The sequence below is a fragment of the Mustelus asterias genome, chromosome 2, assembly GCF_964213995.1.
Source record: "Mustelus asterias chromosome 2, sMusAst1.hap1.1, whole genome shotgun sequence".
Lineage (NCBI taxonomy): Eukaryota > Metazoa > Chordata > Chondrichthyes > Carcharhiniformes > Triakidae > Mustelus > Mustelus asterias.
Window position 1 is genome coordinate 138639560 of NC_135802.1, and position 21695 is coordinate 138661254.

A 21695-nucleotide genomic window follows, 5' to 3' on the forward strand; every position below is an offset into this window, starting at 1 on the left:
AATCAAACATGGGCAAGGAAACTTCCTGCTGTTTACCACGTAGCATTCCCCCCCTCAGCTAATGAATCAGTACTACTCCATGTTGAATACCATTTGGAGGAAGCATTGAAGGGGGCAAGGATGCAGAATGTACTCTGGGTGGGTGGGTTTTAATGTCCATCACTACCACTGCATACTGAATGGCTGAGTCCTAAAGGACATGGTTGTAGACTCGGTCTGCGCTGGTGAGGGAAACAAGAGGGAAAAACATACTTGACCTCATCTTCACAAACCTGCCTGCTGAAGGTGCATCTACCCACGACAGTGTCGGTAGGAGTGACCACCACCACAATCCTTGTGGAAGTCCCGTATTCACATTGAAGGAACCCTCCATTGCGTTGTGTGGCACTACCAATGTGCTACATGGGATAGACCTTGAACAGATTGAACAACGTAGGACTGGCCAACCATGAGGTGCTGTGGGTCATCAGCAGCAGAATTGCACTCAACTACAATCTGTAACCTCATGGCCCAGCATATTCCCCCATTCTACGATTATCATCAAGCCAGGAGATCACCCTTGGTTGAGTGGAGGGCATGCCAGGAGCAGCACAAGATATATCTAGAGGCATATCAACCTGGTAAAGCTACAACACAGAAGAACTAGAATCAATGGGAATCAGGGGAAAAACCCTCTGCTGGTTGGAGTCATATAGAGTCATAGAGGTTTACAGCATGGAAACAGGCCCTTCGGCCCAACTTGTCCATGCCGCCCTTTTTTTTTTAAAACCCCTAAGCTAATCCCAATTGCCCGCATTTGGCCCAATAGAGTCAATATCTGGCACAAAAGAAGATGATTCTGGTGGTTGGAGGACCATCATCTCAGTTCTAGGACATCACTGCAGGCCTTCCTCAGAGTTGCATCCTGGGCCCAACCATCTTCAGTTGCTTCATTAATGACTTTCCTTCCATCAAAAGGCCAGAAATAGGGATGTTCACTGATGATTGTACAATGTTCAGCACCATTCACCTTTCCTCAGATACTGAAGCAGTCCATGTCCAAATCCACCATTGACCAGAAACTGAACTGGACTAGCCATTTAAAAACAAAGGCTATAAGAGCACATCAGAGGCTAGGAATGAGTGCAGCTCCCACAACACTCAAGAAGCTCAACACCATCCAGGATAAATCAGATTGATTGGCACCCCTTCCACAAACATTCACTTCCTCCACCACCAATGCACAGTGCGCACTATCTACAAGATGCACTGCAGGAACTTAACAAGGTTCCTTCAGCAGCATCTTCCACAGCCGCTGCCATCTTGATAGACAAGGAAAGAAGACACTTGGGAACATCACCACCTGGAAGTTCCCCTCCAAGTCACACATCATCCTGACTTGTAAATACATTGCCGTTCCTGCACTTTCACTGGGTCAAGATCCTGGAACTCCCTCCTACACAGCACTGTGTTGTATCCATTCTACATAGACTTCAAGGGTTCAAGAAGGCAGCTCACCTCTGCCTCCTGAAGGGAAATTAGAGATGGGCAATAAATGCTGGCCTAGCCAGCAGTGCCCACATCCTATAAATGAATAAAAAAGTAGAGGGAAGTGCAAAGCCATGAGGTTACGGGCTGTGCTAGGAAATAATTCTACTGTTGATGATGTCACGCAATGTCTTGTGGATGCCCAGTTTTGACTCAATGAATAAGGGATAGAGCATACAAACATATAAATTTGCCAGCAGTTAAGGCTAGACATTCCAAAAATAAGACAGAATTAAAACCACTCTATATGATTGCAGGCAGCATTCACAACAAGATAGATGAACTAACAATACACATAGAAGTTAATGGATTCATATTCAAATTGTCATGACACGCATGGCTGAAGGGTGATCAAGATTGGGAACTGAAATTTCAAGGGTATTTACGAAAGGTAGACAAAAAGGAAGAGGTGATGTCGCACTGTCAATAAAGGATGTGATCAGTACTATTATATTCCTGCAAAAGAATCTCTGATTGGAAGATTTGGGTGGAGCTAAGAAACAGTAAGTGGTAACAAACATTAGTACGAGTTATTTTTAGGCCACCACATAATAGTGGCAATGTAGGGCACGGTATAAATCAGGAAACTAGAGATGAATGTAATAAGGGTAACCGTAATCATGGGAGGTTTTGATCTACATTTAGACTGAGTAAACCTAATTAATACTCATGCTGAAGAGGGCAAATTCCTGGGATGCATTAGTGGTGGTTTTAGAACAGTGCGTTGAGCAATCAACGAGAGAATGAGCTATTTTAGATGTAGTATTGCATATTGAGAAAGTGCTAATTAATAATCTCATTGTGAACAAGCCTTTAGAAAAGAGTGACCATAATACAATAGAATTTTACATGTAGCTTTAAAGTTTTGGAGTTTAATCATAATTGTGTTGCAACCATGACTAACAAGAGAAGTTAAAGATTCTATTAGATCAAAGGAAGAGGCTTATAAAGTTGCAAAAAAAAAAGTAGTAAGCCTAAGGATGGGCAGCAATTTAAAATTCGGCAAAGGAGAATCAAGAAATTGATAAAGAGAAAATAGAATAGGAAAGTAATCTAGCAAGGAACATGAAAACAGACCTTAAAAACTTTTACAGCTGTTTTGGAAGAAAATGACTAGCAAGCACAAATGTGTGCCCATTTAAAGGCAGAAAAAGTGTAATTTAAATTAGTAAGAAGGAAATGGCAGAGAAGTTAAACAAATACTTTGTGCCTGCCTTCACAGAGGAAAATACAAAGAAACTCCCCTGAAATATTGGGGAGCCAAAGGCTAGTGAAACTAAGGACATGAAAGAAATTAGTATTGTCCATGTAGTGTCCATGGCATCAATTGACCTGAATTCGAGAGCAACACCACAGACCTATTAGCCTGACATTAGTGCTAGAGAGAATGTTAGAATCTATGATCAAGGATGTGATAACTAGGCACCTTGAAAATAATTTTGGGATTGGGCTCAGTCAACATGGATTTATGAAAGGGAAGTCACGTTTTACAAATCTGTTGGAGTTCTACGAGGACGTTACTGGATAAGGGAGAATCAATGGATGAGATGTATTTGGATTTTCAGAAGGCTTTCGATAATATCCCTCACAAAAGGTTAGTCAACAAAATTAGAGCTCATGGGATTGAGGTAATATACTGGCATGGATTGATTAAGAGAGAGAAAACAGAGAATAGGGATAAATGGATCATTCTCATGTTGGCAGGCTGTGGCTACTGGGGTACCACAAGGATCAGTGCTTCAGCCTCAGCTATTCACAATCTCAATAATTTGAACGAGGGGACCAAATGTAACATTTCCAACTCTGCTGATGACACAAATCTTGGTGGGAATTTGAGTTGGGAGTAAATTGTAAGGATGCTAAGAGGCTTCAAGGAGACTTAGACAGGCTTAGTGAGTGGGCAAGAACATGGCAGATGAAATATAATGTGGAGAAATATGAAATTATCCACTTTGGTAGGAAAGACCGAAGTACAGAGTATTTCTTAAATCTTAAGCAATTGGGAAGTGTTGCTGTCCAAAGGAATCAGGGGTTCTTGTTTATAAATCACAGAAAGCTAACATGTCGGTGCAACAAGCAATTAGGAAGATAACTGATAGGTAGCCTTTATTGCAAGGGGTTTTGAGAACAGGTGTGTGGAAGTCTTGCTACTCTTGTATAGAGCACTGATGAGACTACAACTCTGAAGTATCGTGGGCAGTTTTGGTCTCCTTATCTAAGGATATACTGGTCATAGGGTGCATTGACCAGGCTCATTCCGGAGATGATGGGATGTGTCTTATGAGGAGAGATTGAGGAGACTGGGCCTATATTTTCTAGAGTTTAGAAGAATGAGACATGATCTCATTGAAATGTACAAAATCTTTACAGAGCTCAACAATAGACGCAGAAACTATGTTTCCCCTGGTTGCGGGTGGAGGGGGATCAAGAACCAAGGGACACAGTCTCAGAATAAAAGGGAGGCCATTTAGGACCAAGGTGGGGAGGAACTTCTTCTGTTAGTGAGTGGTGGATCTTTGGAATTCTCTGTCTCAGAGGGATGTGGAGGCTGTTATTGAGTATGATAAAAGCAGAGGTTCCTACTATTGACATGAAGGGTGCAGCAAGATGGCACTGAGGTAGAAGATCAGCCGTGACTTAATTAAATGGCAGAGTAAGCTTGAGAGACCAAAAGGCCTGCTTCTGCTCCAATATCAATCTCATTTGGCATGCTGGTAGTGCTACACAACACAAAGGGGGAGTTGAACATTACTGGGTGAATGAAAAAAGGTCACACAGAACAAGACAAGCTATTAGGTTAGGTGGACTGACCAGGCTAGATTGCCCCTTAGTGTCCAAAGATGTGTAGGTTAGGTGGATTAGTGGGGCAAATATGTGGGGTTAGGGGATAGGGCAGAGGGAAATGGCCTGGGTAAGATGCTCTGTTCGAAAGTCGATGTAGACTCAATGGACTGAATGGTCTCCTTCTGCACTATAAGGATTCTACGATTAGAAAAGAGAGCAGATGGGGGAGGTGGAAAATAAGCATATCTACCCAGGGTGTTCAGGGAGCAATTTTTCTACTTATATCCCAATGATGACCAACATCTCGAGAGGCCTGCACTTCACTAAGGACTTCATGGAAATTTAAGCTTTAAAAAGTTTATTTATTAGTGTCATAAGTAGGCTTACATTAATACTGCAATAAAGGTACTGTGAAAATCCCCTAGCTGCCACACTCTGGCACCTGTTCAGGTACACTGAGGGAGAATTTAGCATGGCCAATGCACCTAACAAGCACGTCTTGCAGACTGTGGGAGGAAACTGGAGCACCCAGAGCAAAGCAAACCCACACAGACACCGGGTGAATGTACAGACTTTGCACAATGACCCAACTGGGAATCAAACCCGTGTACCTGGTGCTGAGGCAGCAGTACTAACCACTGTGCTGATACCACAATGCATACCTCAGAGCAAGACAAAGGGCAATGTTGCCAATGGAAGTAAAGATGACACTGGCTCTGAAATTTAGTGTCTCTGGCTCCTTGCAGCTTACTGTTGTTAACCTCTGAGTTTGCAGTGCACTACTGCAAAGGAAGTTCACTGAAGCTTTTTACATAAAAAATATATAATTCCATTTCATTCCCAAAGAGTACAAACTTGCAGGTTTCCCCATTGTGCAGTGTTCCACTGATTTTATGTACATTTAGTCATGTCAATTCTGCATTGTACTGCAACCAAAATGGATTCCACTCAGAATGTGCTGCTAGCACATCATGCAAATAAATGCCCAGGACAATGCATTAATGGTGCAACTGTTCTGCCAACTGTATTTTTTATATTGCAACCACCACAGCAAGCCACAGGATTGTTACCAGGTGACAATATCAGCTATTGACAAGGTCATGATTCTGGTTCGCAACCCATGTATATGTGCATAGCAGGCTTACAATGAGAGCGAATTTGCCACTGAGATCAGATGGAACAAACTGCTGTCTTACTGATACAGTGATTTCATTACCTGGATACCTCTGAAGAGCTCTGCATTTATTTTCTTTTAACCCAACTTGCATAATGCTTACCTGCACTGGTTGTTTGGCAAGTTTTCTCAGAGTTGCTCGTGGGCATTTTCCTGTGGTCCTCCAGGCTTTATTCTGTGACAGGGAGGTGCTCACATTTCTGACTAACTTCTCTGGCAGGCTTTATGGGACAGATACTGGGTGAAATGTTTCCATATCTGCAGAGGGCTGGCTGTCGCCGTGACAAAACCAGCATGCAGTCCATTGGCCACATTGCGCAGCAGTCCTTGCAAAACAAAAAGGAGGCATGTCCCACGCCATCACGCTAGTGTGGCGGTGCTGGAAAAAAATTGAAGTAATGCTGGGAATCCAGGATGATCGCAATCTCCAATAAAAAGGGGAGGGACATCCCCAGGTACAGGGAAACACCTCTATGGAAAAGGGACATCCCCCCCCAGTGGAGCTCCCAGAGGGTCACCCTGGTCAGGGTGCAGTGCCAGAGTACTGGAGGTAGTGCCAGGCATGTCCCTCTCCCCCCCGGGGCTATACATATCTGTGCGCCCCTGGCGGATTCCCTTTGCTTGGTTCACATTTTAAAAAATCTGTTGTAAACCTCGCTGATGATCCCAATGTGAAATGTGGGGTGAAGATATGGCAGGGAAGCCCTTTAATGTTATTGATTGATTTAAATGAGGTTCCTGGCCTGAAAACGAGTTCTCGCTGTTGAGATTCTCGTTTTTGACTCTTGGTGATATGGATGAAAAATCCCACGTTTGTACATGTGAATCCAGGCCACTGCTAAAAAAGCTGCTGCATTTATGATTCCTCATCCACCGTCTCACAGATGGATTTTTTTTTAAAACACATCTGAGAATGCTGTCAATGTACTTGTATAAAACAAGCATTCAGCATGTCATTCAAATTGTGGGAAGCACATTGAAAATCATCCGTACTCTAAATGCCAAGCAAAATCATGGAATTGCTATACTCGTGGCGTTTGCAGAACCTTTAGAAAAGTTAAATACTGAGGTGCAATCTTATTCCGTCATGGCAAAACGACAGGTGTGATCTATGAGGAAACAGATCGACAGGGCAAACAGAAAAATGTGATAATGCGTTTATAAATTACAAACATGGATAAAAATCTGTTTCCCAAATATGCTAGAAGTCGATAGCCCTTACCATGAACTTCCACGACATGTTGAAAATGGACCTTTCCTTGTATATGAAATTTGAATTGCAGGAATAGCTCATAAACACCACTGTCATTCATATCTAAATTCAACAATTCAATAGATGTATTCTGTTCATTGTATTTCAGTCGGAATTCAAAATAATAAGGTATCTCAACCTTCATTGCTGCAATATCATGCTTCACAATCATACTGTTAGCTGTACGACCAGTAAACCACCAAACAGCCGAACTTAGGTTTGAAATCGATCCACCAGTGTATCCATTCAATAAAATAGAGGAAAATCTGGTAACAAGATGGTGATCTGTTATCAACCAGGGTGCATGGGTCTGCAAACAAACTATAAAAAACATTGGATCTGTTCAGTTAATTGGAATCAAATATCCTATTACACGAATGCATTGAACAGAATAATTAAGGCAGAGTATTGCAGAATCTGGACAGATAAAAGAACTGGACTTCAATTCATTCTTAAATACACCATCTAAACTAGTAAATATAGTAAGCTAGGCACTCGGAGGCAGAATCAGACAGAACGTCTGCAGAAAGTCACATTACATATCAAACTAAATGTAAGCCGTATCACAATGGGAGGAATTTTCCATTCCTGCCAGCAGCAGGTTTCACGGCGAGTTGGAATGGAAAATTCTGAGGCACCTTAAAATTGAATTCCCGCTGGGGGGAAATCAGATTGGAATTCTCCCCTCATCACCTTCATGGTGGGTCGGTTTTCCTGCTGATTTATGCTGGGAATGCAATTTGCCTGCATGACCATGTCATGAATGCTCACTGAAAATGCTACACATCCGAATCGCATCCCCCCTCACAATCATGCGCCATGCCAGTGGGAACTTAGACCAGTCAAAATCACATTTGAATAGCGTGCAGCTGTTTGTCCTCACCTCACTCGTGGCTTCAGGATGACTGAACATTAACAGCCTACCATTCAATCCATGAAGGCCATATGGGAGGTCAATGGGGTATGATGGGGTCGGGTCGTGATCAAGAGTAGGGAAGCTACAGCCTGACAGGGAAGACTACAACGCAGGCACAGAAAGGGGTGGTTGGGAATTGAACTGTATGAATGGAAGTGGATGCACACAAACTCTGGAACCGGGGTTGTATTATTGTAGCTCTGACACAATATTGTGTTATAGAGGGAGGATCCACAGAGACTCATGGAGGGAAAGGGAGACTGTGTTGATCAGTCATGAGGGAATGGGAGCATCAGGGTTGGTATCTTGGTCACCTGGATCTGTGAGTTTTCACCTCAGCTACAAGGCTCTATCAACGATAAGCTGGCAGTGCAAACAAAGCTCTAGGGCATGGCAGTCGCATTCTGTTTGCATTGGGAGGTTTACTATATTTGCCCACTATTCATTAACCCGTTACATCAATCAGTCCATGTGGAGGAAGATTTTATACCGGATCCTGCGCTCAGTGCTGCCTTCTCGATGGCAGTGATCCAACTGAAGAGAAGGGCCCGACATCATCTAAACACAGTTTTCAGAGAAAGTCTGGCATGATGTCCAGGGAAGTTCCAAGAGTGAGAAGCGGAGGAATATGGCCACTAACAGCGAGCGGTCAGTGCCCCCTCATGAGGCCACCACTGCACTTTATGAATTTCAGGGGAAGAGACCTTAAGACCATAAGACATAGGAGCGGAAGTAAGGCCATTCGGCCCATCGAGTCCACTCCACCATTCAATCATGGTTGATTTCAACTCCATTTACCCGCTCTCTCCCCATAGCCCTTAATTCCTCGAGAAATCAAGAATTTATCAATTTCTGTCTTGAAGACGCTCAACGTCTCGGCCTCCACAGCCCTCTGTGGCAATGAATTCCACAGACCCACCACTCTCTGGCTGAAGAAATTTCTCCTCATCTCTGTTCTAAAGTGACTCCCTTTTATTCTAAGGCTGTGCCCCCGCGTCCTAGTCTCCCCTGTTAATGGAAACAACTTCCCTACGTCCATCCTATCTAAGCCGTTCATTATCTTGTAAGTTTCTATCAGATCTCCCCTCAACCTCCTAAACTCCAATGAATATAATCCCACGATCCTCAGACGTTCATCGTATGTCAGGCCTACCATTCCTGGGATCATCCGTGTGAATCTCCGCTGGACCCGCTCCAGTGCCAGTATGTCCTTCCTGAGGTGTGGGGCCCAAAATTGCTCACAGTACTCCAAATGGGGCCTAACCAGTGCTTTATAAAGCCTCAGAAGTACATCCCTGCTTTTGTATTCCAAGCCTCTTGAGATAAATGACAACATTACATTTGCTTTCTTAATTACGGACTCAACCTGCAAGTTTACCTTTAGAGAATCCTGGACTAGGACTCCCAAGTCCCTTTGCACTTTAGCATTATGAATTTTGTCACCGTTTAGAAAATAGTCCATGCCTCTATTCTTTTTTCCAAAGTGTACGACCTCGCACTTGCCCACGTTGAATTTCATCAGCCACTTCTTGGACCACTCTCCTAAACTGTCTAAATCTTTCTGCAGCCTCCCCACCTCCTCAATACTACCTGCCCCTCCACCTATCTTTGTATCATCGGCAAACTTGGCCAGAATGCTCCCAGTCCCGTCATCTAGATCGTTAATATATAAAGAGAACAGCTTGTGAGGAGAAAGGAGGACAATAACAGTATATGTGCTTGCATGTCTTAGCCCAAACAGCAGAGCCTGGTTGCCAGTCAACTTCACCACTGAACCATGGTCTTGCTCTGTCAAGCCCATGTGGGAGCTGGTAATAAGACATATTAAAAGAAATCATGCACATGCATCTTTCACTCAAAATTAAATTTGAGACCTGGAACATCAGGATCCTCATGGACAGCTCCAACAGCAATAGACCAGAACGATGTACAGCAGTCATTGCCCAGGAGCTAGGTATTTCAACATTGACATTGCTGCCCTGAATGAGACCCAACAGGCAGGGACGGCCAGCTCAAGGAACAAGGGGACGGTTACACCTTCTTCCAGAAAGGTAAAGCAGAAGAAGATTGCTGCTTTCATGGGATGGCTTCACCATTAAAAAAAACTAGTTAGCCATCTCAGACACTCGCCTTGTGGGATAAATGAATGTCTCATGACCCTTTGGCTCACCCTAACCCAGAACCAGTGCACTACAGTCCTCAGGTGCATACGCACCAACACTGGAAGCTACGGACAAGTCCAAAGAGGAATTTTACTCCAGCCTCGAACAATCATTAGCCTGAGTCCCAATGAGTGATTTCAATGCCAGAGTTGGAAAGAACACAGGCTTCTGGGGAGATGCAATTGACAAAGAGGGGTTAGCAAAATCGAACAGCAATGATACCTTGCTCCTGACAAAATGCCGACACCATGTTCCATCAGACAGACCTGTTTGAGGCCTCATCGCAAGACCCTTGCTCCAAGCACTGGGACCTGCTTGACTATGTAATTGTCCAAGTGATGGACCACAAGGATGAGTGTATTAGGAGCCGATGGCTGCTGGAAGGACCACCATCTAATCCACTTTGTGATCAAAATCAATGTAGTTCCAAAAGAGTGACAGCAACAGAAACATTGTCTCAAGAAAATCAACACTGAGGAACTCAAAGACCCTGATTAGAGAGCTCTGTTCAGCCAGTGCTTCACTGCCAATCTGATGACTCGTAATGAACCTGAGATGCAGTGTCTGGTCTGCCCTCAAGGCACCTGCTTCTAGAGACTCGAACAGGAAACACCAAGGCCAGTTTGATATGATCACGAGATCCAGGAGCTTTTAAACCCCAAGCACATGGTTTTTCTAAACTTTGAAATAGCAATCCAATCTGAGAGCAGAAAACCAGCTCCACAGATGGCTGAAGGTGGAGATCCAGCAAAAAAAACTCCAGCAACCTAAAGAAGAGATGGTGAGTGCAGAAAGTGCAGGAGATCCAGCAGTTCGCCGACAACCATGACGCACGAGGTTTGTTTCGCAAAGTCAAGACCATCAAGCAACCAGGGCCCACCCAACTGCTAGCCAAGAACTGAGAGGTGCTCATCAAGAATGTGCTGGAAGGAACACTTTGAAGACTTCCTTCACAAAGACTTTGTCTTCAACGCAAGTGTCCTTGACACCATCCCACAGCAGGCTACCCACCATCATCTCAGTATAACCCCAGACCAACATGAGGTAGAACAGGCTTCAAACTGCAAAGAACAAAGCATCTGGAGCAGATAAAACCCCACCAAACCAGTAAAGCATGGCAGAGAAGCACTATTGGCGTAAATACATGACCTCATTTATTTATCTGGAAGGAGAACATTCCAAGAGATCTCAAAGATGCTGTAATGGCACAATCTTCAAAAAAGGTGACAAATCTGATTGCAGCTAGCCATTCGGTTGCTGATAAACTCCATGGGCCTCAAGGTCATTGCTGAACCTTGGTGCAGCTTTTTTCTTGGGCGCAGCCATTTCAAAACTGTTCCTTCATATAGTTAGGTTGGAAAGAATGAATATGTATGTTCAGGTGGCATTTAAATATCGAGCCCAGATCTTCAACCCCTACAGATAATGGTGGGGCAGATGAATCAGTTCCCAAGCCGCCATCCAACTCAGAGAGATCCTTGCTGCTACATACTAAACGAGCTTCCAAGCACAAAATCAGGTGCAAATTCTGACCATGCCACCGAGCAGGAAATGTGACGCAAACCTGTCTGCCGCAGCACTTAGGAAGGAATCCAGATTGGTAAGAGATCATGCTCAATTCTGTGCTTGGAATTATGCACAAGTGAGTCTCTCTCCAAATCATCTGGCAAATCGGGAGCTAATAAATCTGCCCACCATCAACTGGCATGTTCGAAGGTCTGGCAAACATATTTAAACACCACTGCAACACATTCATATCACTCTCTCCAGCCCGCCTGTCATCAGGAGATTGCAAAAGATGTCATCCAGCCAGAAAAATAAGGCTACCACCCTGAAGGCAACAGCACTCGGCTTCAGCCACCAGACCTTCAATGCCTTTATCTGTGGAGCCAGGCAAGAGGGATGTCCTCTACCCCAGGGATGACTCCAAGAAGCACCCAAATGTTGTCTCTTCAGCATGGGAGGCTGATCCCAAGAGGTCAGCACTGTTGTCAACTGTGCCAAAGCATCACACCACTCCGCCCCTCCCTCCGACCTCCCCTCCCTCACTCTCCCCCTCCCTATGTCCTTCCCCCCTCCCTCACTCTTCCCCCACCCTCGCTGTTCCTCTCCCTCCACAACTCTCCTCTCTCCGTTCTCCTCCAGCCACTCCTTCCTTGATCTATCCTTCCTCTCACTCTACCTCTCTCTCCATTTCCACCTTCCTCCCTTCTTCCTCTCATTTCTGCCTCCTTCGATTCCTGATTTTTTCCTTCTTTCCTCTCACTTCTCCATCCTTTATCTACACGAACATGTGAACTAGATGCAAGAGTAAGCCACTTGGTGCCTTGAGCTTGCTCCGCCATTCAATCAGCAACAAGATCATGGCTGATCTGTTTGTAACCTCAACTCCACATTCCTGCCTACCCAGATAACCTTTCACCCCCTTTTTAAATCAAGAATCTATTCACCACTGCATGTAAAATATTCAAACACTCTGCTTCCACTGCCTTTTGAGGAAGCTCTAGAGACTCACCACCTTCATAGAAAAAAATAATTTCTGCCTTAAAATAGCAACCTTTTTTTTTCTGCTATTACCCCTTGTCTAGATACTTGACAAGAGGAAACATCCTCTCCACGTCCACCCTGTCAATACCCCTCAGGATCTTTAAAGTTTTAATCAACTCATCTAAACTCTAGTGGATACAAACCAACCTTCTCTAACCGCACCTCATAAGACAATCCTTATTAATCAAATAAACTTTCTCTGAACTGTTTCTAATGCATTTGCAGCTTTCCTTAAATAAGGAGACACAAACACTGCATAATACTCCAGAGGTGGTCTCATCAATGCCCTGTGTAACTCAAGTATAATGTTCCTACATATTGTATTCACTTCCCCTCACAATAAATATGATTGTAGTAGCGTTTGTTCAGTCTGTGACTACCAGGAAGGTAACTTCAAAGAAGTCACACCAAAGGCAAGCCACAGGAATAGTAGATATATTTGAAGGTCTGTATAACTCACACTCCAGAACTCAAGTAGCTGTATGGGTGGTTTCCCAGGTAAGTCACTTCACCCTCTGGGTAATCTGACCCGTCCTCTTAAAGGGGCTATGCCCTGCATACATAACAGCTTGATGTGGAGATGGCGGCGTTGGACTGGGGTAAACACAGTAAGAAGTTTAACAACACCAGGTTGAAGTCCAACAGGTTTATTTGGTAGCAAAAGCCACACAAGCTTTCGGAGCCTTAAGCCCCTTCTTCAGGTGAGTGGGAATTCGGTTCACAAACAGGGCATATAAAGACACAAACTCAATTTACAGAATAATGGTTGGAATGTGAATACTTACAGCGAATCAAGTCTTTAAGATACAAACAATGTGAGTGGAGAGAGCATCAAGAAGGCTAAAGAGATGCATATTGTCTCCAGACAGGATAGATCTTTCTCTACACCCTACCTATGACTGTAACACTACATTCTGCACTCTCTCCTTCCTTCTCTATGAACGGTATGCTTTGTCTGTATAGCATGCAAGAAACAATAGTTTTCACTGTATACTAATACATGTGACAATAATAAATCAAATCAAATCCTTTGTTTAGAATCTTAGAATCCCTACAGTGCAGAAGGAAGGCATTCGGTCCATCAAGCCTGTGCCGACTCTCCGAAAGAGCATCCCATCCAGGCTCTATCCCTGTAATCTTGTGCGTCCGTGCAATATTAAAGTATCTTTTCTTTTTAAAGATTGCTGACGAGATGCCTCATTATATGGAAGAGTGTTTGGTTGATATGCAGCTGAAAATGGTTTTATTACAAAAGCGAGCATTTTAACCACCTGATTTTAATTTTTTTTGCTGGAAAGATGCGTACCTGTTTTGTTTAAATTTGAGGCACACATTTAGTGACTTCTCTTGCAATGGTCTATTCAAAACCTTATAGTGGTTAGCAGTAGTTAGCACTACTGCCCCACAGCGCCAGGGACCCAGGCTCGACCCCCTGCCTGGGCTACCGCCTGCTTGGAGTCCACACACTCCCCCGCGTCTGCGAGGGCCCTCCACCCCTGCCTGAAAGACGCGCCCGTCAGGTGTGCCGGCCACACCATTCCCCCCCCCCCACCCCTGTGCACTCGAACAGGCACCGGAGTGCACCGACTAGGGGACCTCCTCAGCAACTTCACTGCAAGTCTACTTGTGACAAAAATAAATAAACTTTAACTTGAAAAACTTTACAAAACATGTTCACCAGCACATAGACGATGCAGCCTCGTTTCTGAAGCTCTCACGAGTGTTGGAAACTCACCAAAAGTGATTAATTTATCCTGATTTCTGACTGGTTTTGTGGCTCAGACCTATATCCCAGTGTTATGGTTTTGAACTGTTGATTTGAGCCCTGGAAATATGTCCTTCTCTGAGTGCATATGATGAGACTGCACCTGGAGTATGACCATAAGACCATAAGATGTAGGAGCAGAATTAGGCCATTCGGCCCATCGAGTCTGCTCCACCATTCAATCATAGTTAAGTTTCTCAACCCCATTCTCCTGTCTTTTCCCCTAATCTTTGATCCACTTACCAATCAAGAACCTATCAATCTCTGTCTTAAATACACTCAATGACCTGGCCGCCACAGCCTTCTGTGGCAATGAATTCCACAGATTCACCACCTGCTGTCTGAAGTAATTTCTCCTTACCTCGGTTCTAAAGGGTCGCCCATTTGCTCTGAGGCTGTGCCTTCAAATCCTAGTATCTCCTACTAACGGAAATATCTTCCCCATGTCCACTCTATCCAGGCCTTGCAGTATTCTGTAAGTTTCAATGCAATCCCCCTCATCCTTCTAAACTCCATCGAGTACAGACCCAGAGTCCTCAATCACTTCTCATGGGTCAAACTTTTCACTCCCAGGACAATTCTTGTGAATTTCCTCTGGAACCTTTCAGAATTCCTGGGATGAGAGTATTTTTCCTCTCAAGAAAGATTATGAACATGCGAATTCGGAGCAGGAGTAAGGCCACTCAGCCCCTCGAGCCAGCTCCGCCATTCAATAAGATCATGGCTGATCTCATTGTAACCTACTCTCGATAACTTTTCACCCCCTAGGGTGGCACAGTGGTTAGCACTAATTTGATTCCCAGCTTGGGCCACAGTCCGCACGGAGTCCGCCTGCTCCTCTTGCATCCGCATGGGTCCCCTCCGAGCGCTCCGGTTTCCTCCTATAGTCCGAAAGGCGTGCTGGTTAGGTACATTGGCCATGCTAAATTCTCCCTCAGTGTACCCGAACAGGTGCCAGAGTGTGGAAACTAGGGGATTTTCACAGTAATTTCATTGCAGCGTTAATATGAGCCTACTTGTGACACCAATAAATAAACTTGCTAATCAAGAATCTATTTCCGCCTTGACAATATTCAAAGTCTCTTCTCCCACTGCCTTTTGAGGAAAAGAGTGCCAGAGACTCACCACCCACTGAGGGAAAACATTTCTCATCTTCGTCCCAAACTGGCGATCCCGTATTCCCAAACTGTGATCCCCCCACCTCCAGCTCTAGATTCTCCCACAAGAGGAAACATCCTTCCCATATCCACCTTGTCCAGACCCTCCTCAGAATCTTAAGGGTCATGATCAAGTCACCTCCTTCTAAACTCCCATGGATGCAAACCTAACCTCTCCAATCTTTCCTCTTAAGGCAACCCGCCCATTCCCGGTATTGCTCCAGTAGATCTTCTCTGACCTGCTTCTAACACATTTACATCTTTCCTTCGATAAGGAGAACAATGCTGTACACAATCCTCCAGATGTGGTCTCATCAATGAAGCATAACCTACTTTTCTATTCAACCACCCCCCTCACAATAAAAAATGAAAATGTATTAGCTTTTCTTAATTACTTGGTGTACATGTATAGCTGCATGGACTTTAACCTGGTGTTGTTAAAGCTCTTACTGTACATGTATACCGCCAGCCTTTTGTCAATCATACACTCGGACACCCAGATCCCTCTGCACCTCAGAACTCTGCAACCTCTCACCATTTCTTCCTCCCTCTCACACTCCCTCCCTCCTACATTCCTCCTTTTCCACATTCCCCATTCTCACCATCACTGATCCAGGTCGAACACACCAACATTTCCAGCCACATTGCTGCTCCCCAAAACTCTCCGCCTTTCCCAAAGCCGCGCGCTGCCGCAGCTTCCCGCCCAAACCTCCGCACGCGCGCGCCGACCACCGCCCAACCCTCGCGAAGAGGCGCGGAGTCGGGGTCACAGGCCAGTCCCATTGCGCGATCGGCCTTCGGAGCCTCCGAAGTGGGCGTGGTCTCGGCTATGGGCGGGGTTCTGGTGTGGGCAGTCTCCATTGTGGGCGGAGTCTCTAATGTGGGCAGTCTCCAATGTGGGCGGGGCCTCCTATATGGGCGGAATCTCCATGTGGGCGGGGTCTCTGATGAGCGGGCCTCTGCTGTGGGCGGGGCTGACGAGTGTCCTCGAGTAGGGCATAGCTCTCCAATTGTCCAAATAAATACAAAAGCACTTAACAGAAAGGATATGACAAGGTGGTGAAACTGTCAAACAAAGCTGACGGTTCCCTTCGCAACTGTGCAATCAAATCCTGCTGGGCCAAGTCCATCAGTTACTCTTGGAGCACAAACAGGCATTCATACTGGGGCCATCCGGCAAAACAGTTGTCTTACCATCTGATCAGCCTGCTTCTGTTGGCATGGTTGGATCACAAAGAGAAATCCCCTGTAATATCACCACTTAACCTCTTGATTCAACAATTCCCCAGGCTTTTCTATAAAGTCTGCTGCCAGACTGTCATTCCCTTTTAAAACAACTCTGAGCCATTCCATTCTGTTTTTATAATATTGGTCTTTTTTCCCCCCTACATGTCCATGTTTGCAAGTAAAATTTCAACAGCAAAATTGATGAAGAATGCATTCACTCCATATTGTTTTAAGTTCAGAGTCATCATTGTTATTTCCCATGATTTAAGCCGGTTTTCCTTGTCCAAGATACGCAGGTTTAACACTGCCACCTTTCAATTTTAAAAATTTTATTTATTTGTCACAAGTAGGCTTGCATTAACACTGCAATGAAGTTACTGGGAAAATCCCCTAGTGGCCACACTCCGGCGCCTGTTCAGGTACACTGAGGGAGAATTTAGCATGGCCAATGCACTTAACCTGCACATCTTTCGGACTGTGGGAGGAAACTGGAGCACTCAGAGGAAAGTCAATTTTTCTGTTGAGTAAAATCCCCTTTGGCTTCTTTATACTTCATTTTGATGTACCACAGCTCTCGGGAATTCACTTTGGTTCTCCTCAGTGTTCTTACTATTCTCCGAGGTTTGAGATTTCATGGAGTCCGCCCACCAGCATCAAGTTAGACAACACTCCAAAGCTTAGCACCTAACTAGTGGACACCCAGCTCAAGCATGAACCACACTATTTTCTTGCGAAGTGACTCCAAATTCAGAAAACACTTTTGTTTCTGATGGTCCTTTGGGCCATCAACAACTTTCTGACTGCTACAAGTTGCCTATTTCCTGTTAAACATCAGAGTTAAACCAAACTAAATGGGTACTGCCCTGAAAACTTTTGTGATGATAGTAGTGCATTTGATACATATAGGCCAGGATTCTCCCAAAGAAATTCTAAGTCCCCAACGTGCAGGAAAATGGGAGTAAATCCCATTAATTTTTTTTAGTGTGATTTCTGGAATGAATCTCTGACACTCTGAGCATTGCAGAGGCAGGCCTATTCCCACCCAAGAGGCTGGCAGCATAGCGCTGAGTGGGCCACCGCGCATGCGCTAATCTGTCAGAGTGGAGATCAGTGCATGCCAGACCTCCTTGGGCCAGCTCTGATATTCCCCCCCTTGCCAGCCCCAATCTCCCTGACACCACCCCCCTCCCCCCACCCAGACAGCTCTGATCTCCTGATCCCCCCCAGAACAATCCTGACCCATCCCCCGACAGTTCCAACCTCCCACACAGCCCTGCACCCCCCCCACCCCCCCAAACCCGGATGGCCAGCCCCAATCATCCTCTTCCCTCCCTCTCTCAGTCATCCCAAGTGCAGAATGGCAGCAGGTCCCCCCACCACCACTGATCACCCCCCAATAGGCCCTGCTCCCTCTGGCCCTATCCCCTTGGCACAGCCCATTGCCTGGTGGGCTATGCCAAAGTGCCCCTTGAACAATGCCAGTTTGCCCCTTGGGCAGTGCCAGTGGGCCAGGCTGCCACTGCCTAAGGGGCACCCCCAACCTCCGGGGGGGGGGGGGTCTCAATAGCCTCTCTTCCCTCCAACAGGGTCGGGCTGCCTGTTAGTGGGGAGCAGGAGTAAATCCCGCTGGAGGGAACCCTCCCAGCAGGTGGGAGACGCTAGCAGGCCCAGAGACTTCAGTCCCAGCCCCCTAATGAAAAACAAATAGCGATTTCCAGCTGATTGTACTGGAAATCTTAGTTTCAGAGACTCATGGAGGCCGTGACACTCACTGGGAAGAAGCACGCAAAATGGCCCCCGCTGCTGTCTCCCAGCCCACTGTGCTACTCGAGCAGCGTAGTTTTTTTTTGTTTAAGGGAAATGTTTAAAATTCTGCTTTACTCCGGAGGCAGTTGGTGTGTCTGGAAAACATTTAGCTCAAGCAAGTTAATTACTCTTTTCTGCTAGGAATTTGTTATTTTGATAGAGCTAATGGACCTTTGTTTACCCAAAAGATTCCTTGGGAAGTTGATTAACAAGTTCATGTGCTAATACAGTTAATGTGCAGAGCTGGGTCTGTACCGGAAAGAAGGAAGTTTTTGCAGTTTAGAGCTGTGATTCTAGCTTCTGCAAGATGCTCTGAAACTCATTTTCTCTCTAAAACCTTCAAGGCTGTCTACACTCATCATTACAAGTATATTTATGGTTGATAACTGTACTTTAAGTCTTCAAGAGGACTGTTGCTTAGTTGGAACTGTACAGTGAGAAGTTAGAAATTAAAGTTGTTTCCTTCCATCTTTAAATGTTGTTCAAGGTTAATAGTTAAGCTCCTTCATTTGTTAGAGTTATATTTAAACTGCTATTAAATTAAGTTTGTTTTACTGTAAAAGATCCCTAATTTGTCAATGGAATCATTCCTGGAGTGAAACATCTTATCCTCACATTTATGCCAAAATCGAAAACTGTCGGGGTCCAGCCTGGCTCCCAAATGTAATTTAGGGTTCTGCCCCGGGCAACATGGCACATGGTTGATGTCTCAGATAGAGATTTCATCTAATTAATGTCAATTCTAATACATATGTATGCCTTGAGAGCATTGTTTACCAGTTGCTCTCCAATCTTTTGTTCATCAGGACCGGGGGTAGGAATAAAAGCCTAGAAGTATTGACCCCATAGCCTGGTGAAACCACCACTGCAATAACCCTCTCAAGATTCTTGTCTTGCTTCCAATGGTTGCTGTGGACCTGGAAGATACTCTTTCATGATCTTCATTCCAATTTGCCCCACCCTCTGCAGTGCCTGCAAACTTCAGAACGTTCCTTCTTGAAGACTCAGTCTGCAGAGATTCACAGTATGGCTACCAGTTACTTCCACAACCTAGTTGCCATTTAGATCTCACCTCATTTGAGTAGGTAAGTCTCTAAGCATCTATTCATCACATACACCATTGGTAAAATTAGAAGATAGGAAACTGTCTGACAATTTGATTATTAACTTCCCACTGCTGATCTGTCAGCCACTGACCTCCCCACCGTCCGTTCCCCACAACTCTGTTCCATACTCATGGCCCCCATGCCCCCCTCCTGGCCATTGACAGACAATGAAGCAGACCTTTTGGAACTTTGGTGTCATCTTTGACTGAGATGTGCTCCTGACCACATATCCTCTCCATCACCAAGACCACATTCATCCAATTCTGTACCATCATCTAATTTCATCCCTGCCTCAGCTCACCAAATGTTTCAACCCTCATCTATGTCTTTATTAACTCCAGATCTGACTATTCCAATGCACTCCTGGCTGGCCTTCTCTCTTCCACCAACTGTAATTGTGACATTGTCCGAAACTCTGCTGCCAAGTCCTGTTCACCTATAATCCCTGTGCTCAATAACTGACATTAGCTCCCAATCAAGTAACACCCAAGAGTTAAAATTCTCAGTTTTGTTTTAAAATCCCTCTATGGCCTCTTCCCTTCATATCTCAGGAAAAGATTCTATATTTACTCCTCCAAATCTGGTCTCTTGAGCATCCTTGATTTTAATTGCTTTTAATACTGTATTATTTTTGTATCACTGTAATCCTATCCTCATTACTAGGGTTTCGTGAGAATCTCCAATATATCTACCTCTTGCAGACTATCCTACAACAAACACACACTGCAAACCAATCCAGCAATATTTGGGACCAGAAGGATCATTTTGAGTTTTTAGTCCTGGCACTTAACTCTACATATTAAGAATGTATGTCAACAACATGTTTGTACAGGGCATTGCCTGGGTTAATTTTTGTTCCATTCTGGTTTTGGTGTGATCCCTTCTACTTCCATCACCCAGTGCCCTGCCTCATGAACACAGACTTCCAACATTACTCCCTTTATAAATTAATCAACTGGAACTCAAGAATCCTTTTCACTGGTTCACTTTAACTGTTTCTAAAATGTTGTCATCTTTTTGACTTATGTCTGTGGCATGCTAACCTCTACATGAGAGGGTACACAAATCAAACTTCATGCCAGACCACAAGGTGTGGAGAAAGGACTGCCAGAAAAGTCATTGCAAAGATGAGACAGGAAATCCATACTGTCTCTGCAGTTGGTATCTTATTGTTTCTGTTAACAGATGTTAAAAAGCTAGTAGTTTAAAGGTACTAAGGTTAACAGGCACTGGGTATTGATCAGTCAATTATATTCAGAATGTGTACATAAAGAAGAATCAGCCAGCAATAAGGGGGATGGTGCTAGAGTGGAAGTGCTCTGTAATAAACAGCCTCTACCAAAAGCATCCTAGCTTCAGTGCCTTCTTCACAACCAGGCTTGGGGATTTCGCTCACATTTGGGGAGAAGAGACAGGAGTCAAGCTATCCCAAGGAAGCAGTAGCACTGGAAAGTCTTAGGAGAGCAGACAGGAGTTCCAGATAATCCTCGAGAGGGAATATAGGAAGTTGAAACAGTTGGCATAGGAGTTTCAGGAAGTCCTGGGGGGCGGGGGCGGAGGCGGCAGAAGATATGAGCTTCAGATAGTTTGCAGGGGCAGGAGATTTCAATCCAGTTTTTGTCACCACATATAACAAGTATTGTGAAATAACTGACAGAAGTATAATATATCACAAATAACAAATGCTACAGAGTACCACACTTAACAAATGTTGCAATGTACAAAATATAATAAAGGCTGTAATGAACCAAACTTATCCACATAATAAGAACTGTAATGCACTGCAAATAACGTACTGAAAGTTGACAGACTGAATATACATTATAGGACACTTATCACCACACAATCATTGAGACAGTTGTCAAAAGTGATTTAAACAAAACGGTAGATCACTTGCAAAACCAGTGAATTACTTTCAAACAATTTCAGACTGAAATAGAGTCACGTGAAAATGTATGCCCACTGATTTGCTTTACTGTGATTTGAGCAATCAATGAGTGTTGTTGGCACGGTAACGTGGCAGAATCCACCCAATCTGGTTTTAATTAGGGCTGTGGGCTCACTATTTCAAAAGACTCCTGTGGGACAACCGGGAGGTGTCCAGTACCAACACTTGGCAGCTTACTCCTCTTATAGGCTGTTTGTGCATTAGTTCAAGTATTTTCAAGATCAATTAGATTGGAGTAGTGAGCTGGAGAGTGTTTGGCACATTTGGCAAATGGGGGGAGATCTACAGTTAAATTACAAACAAATGCTTTTTCAACTGCTGAAT